The 3,070-nt window shown below is 36.0% G+C and overlaps 1 protein-coding gene across 1 annotated transcript in view; it reads left to right on the top strand.

Annotated features, from left to right (window-relative positions):
• The window catches only part of plgrkt (plasminogen receptor, C-terminal lysine transmembrane protein), a 15,470-nt gene that overhangs the window by 1,594 nt on the left and 10,806 nt on the right, over positions 1 to 3,070 (top strand). The gene's annotated exons all lie outside the window — the stretch shown is intronic.

The raw sequence follows: 3,070 nt of genomic DNA on the forward strand, positions 1-3,070 counted from the left end.
ATCTCTTTTCTATAAATTTTGCTCCTTTAGAGCCAATTTGTTGTGATTAATTCATGCCTGGAAGCTGCCGAGCAGCAGGTGGAAATTTGTGAATGTCATAACAACAATGACATTATACAACTTGGACCCAAAAGGTTCGCCGTGTGGTCTGCCCCTGAAATTTCCTCTGCTCTGCTCTTCCAGCTGTGTATGTGGAAGATGATGACTAATGTGACAAAGTGATGGCAAAGGTTCAACAATTGAGTTTCAGGACGCCCTCTGTGTGTCCTGACAGTGACTCATCGGCTGATGTTAGAGGCATGTTTATGCATTGCTGTAGTGAATCGGCATCATTTCATTGGCTTATCTCAACACAGATATTTTATTTGTAATAAAAAGTCAAAGCCACTTTTGAATACAAATAAACTATGTTCACGATCTTACATGGTATGATCATATAGACTAAAAACCCTCGAATCACTAAGTGTGAGACGCATCATCATTCTTGAAAATAATTGTACAACTTCTTTTTTTTAATTGCATTTTGACATGGTCTAATTTAATAAATAAGATTGACCCTAGCAAYCTTGGCACATTTCTGCAAAGCTACACTGCCTCCCCTTTCATTAAGTTGTCAAAAGTGTCTTGCCACCAGTGTTTTCGAGGCACATCAGTTATCACTAATTGATCCCTGCTGTGCAGTTGCTTTAAGTTAAAGACGCTGGTCATTGTGTTTGAGTCACAGCCTTCATTGTAAGCATTACCATTAAATTCACAAAGTATCATTTTATGATTAATAACGTATCATTTTTGTTCACTTTATGTGGAAGAAAGGTCCTTTGCTGCTAATAATAGGGCCCTCCTTTTATATTTAAACACTGGGCACGAAAAAGTTTGAATGTAAAATTGGTGAGCAACTAAATTTTACTCAATAATTATTTTTAGTTTTTCCAAATTTAGGCTATGCAGGCTGCTAACGTTTGACTTCAGTTTCTGTTTTTTACTTATGTATTTTAATATTGCATTCATATATTCAGTATTTGAAGTTCCTGATCTTCATCCCAGCTGCTTTACACTTTTCACACAAATAATATATTCCAACAAATATCACTATCATTGAGCATAAAGCAGGGATTAAAATGAGGTTAGAAGAGTGTGGCCAAACTGAGGGAGATTTCCAACTGTAAAAGATGAATGACAATATACAACCTGTTAAAAGCTCAAACATTAAAATAATATAAAGTCACCATTTGCTGGCTTGCAGAGAAACTGCAGATATATTTGAGCACATGTGTGCCTCTTCATTACTCTCTGCCACATTTGCCTCTTCTTCCTTTCCTGGCAGTGTGTGCRGTAAACCATGAAGATTTGTGCACGTTTACTTCTCAAGCTTTGTCCCACTCTGATTAGAAATGTCAGTGAATTTCTTGCTTGGTTCCGGCCTGGATTTCCTCCCACTGTGTCGCCTTCAGAGCAGACTTGTTTCATTTCCCCCCTTTCACTTTTTCTTCACTGTTTTTTTTTCCCCAGTCACCGTCTGAGCTTGTCCAGTGCTCTCAAAATGTCTTCGTCATCCTCTGCGAAGTTGCAAAGAAACATACCATTTGTTTCTCTCTCTTTGTTATTTTTTTTAAAGTTCACATCTAGCTAAAAGTGACTCTTTTGTCCTTAAGACCAGTAACCAATCATTAAGTTGTCATCAAATAAAAATGTGTTGTAGAAATAAAAATAATAATAATAATAAACACTTGAAAAATACAATTAATAAATATAATATAATACAATACAATACAAATACAATATAATATAATAAGTTTGATATAAAGTAGTATTTAAAACAAAAGATCTAGTATTCACTGAAGGAATACATATTGTTTGCTGCTTTTCATGCCAAAGTTTTAAACTAAGCACATCTTCTGTTGGGAAATGATGAAGTTGTAGCTGTTTTGGTCAAAGCTTGTAAATGACATTCTGCAAGATTACATGTATTAACAAAGGGCTGAAGTACGTAGTTGTTTAAGGTGAAATTGGATTTTTGTGTGTTTGTGGTCCTGATGCTGTGAGTCTGATCAACACACGTGGACTCTAGGCTAATTATATACAACCAGTGAGATGCTTGAATCTGAGTGATTTAGGTACTCTGTTATTGAATGAAGTTTTTCCCGCGAAGGATGTGATCGTTTTCAAAAATGAATCAAATGAGATTACCTAGTGTTTTATGATGAGTCATAGATGATAAAATAAATAATTCTTCCACTTTTTTCTCATATCGTCACATGAATGAGATGGTTGTTTTCCCTTGTTCTGTCCTTGACGGTGGGATTAAGTGAAGCAGAATTACCTTTTTGTCTCGTAAATGACATTTGTTGCTTTAGTTTCAGTTTCAGCTTTTCCTGGTTTCAGTGAGGCAAAATCAGGTTAAGTTCTCCAACCTAGCTGTAGTTCAGACATGATACTTACAAACAGCTGGCTACAGGAATGTGAGTCGTAATTTCCAGCTCTTTGAATTATCCCTCAAGACTCAACCTTTCAGAAGCATTTGGTTTGAAACGATTTGTAACTTCCTCCTTCCTGATACGTGTCATTGTTGTTGTCAGCGTGCTTTCAGCAGTGGATTCCAGTGGTAGTTTCACCGCTGTTACAGGTGTCAGAAATTTCCACAGAAACTCCTCAAACGTACACAGAGGAAGATGCAACTCCTTCCCAGCTTCAGTGATGTTAATGGATTCTGCAGTAGGAACATCTTTTTCCTTAAATCCTTTTTGTTTGACTAACCGTTATTTAGAAGATGTGACCAAAAAACAGCTAAAACTGTTGCTTTTTCTCTGCATGCAAGAATATTAGCTCAAAACTCTGGCATGAAAGAAAAATAATGTTTCCAATATAATGTGTCAGAGCTTATACTACTATTATTAAATTAACTAGACCAGTGTTTCCCAAAGTTGGGGTCGGGACCCAAAGTGGGGTCCCGAAAAATCAAGGTGGGGTCCTGAAAAGATTTTCAGAATTAATTACATTTTTGCCTTAGTTGTTACAAAGGAGAGAAATTAGTGTATTTAAAATGGATATATGTAGTATAAAAAAATATTAC

The sequence above is a fragment of the Austrofundulus limnaeus genome, unplaced genomic scaffold (genome assembly GCF_001266775.1).
Source record: "Austrofundulus limnaeus strain Quisiro unplaced genomic scaffold, Austrofundulus_limnaeus-1.0 Scaffold20, whole genome shotgun sequence".
NCBI classification, from domain to species: domain Eukaryota; kingdom Metazoa; phylum Chordata; class Actinopteri; order Cyprinodontiformes; family Rivulidae; genus Austrofundulus; species Austrofundulus limnaeus.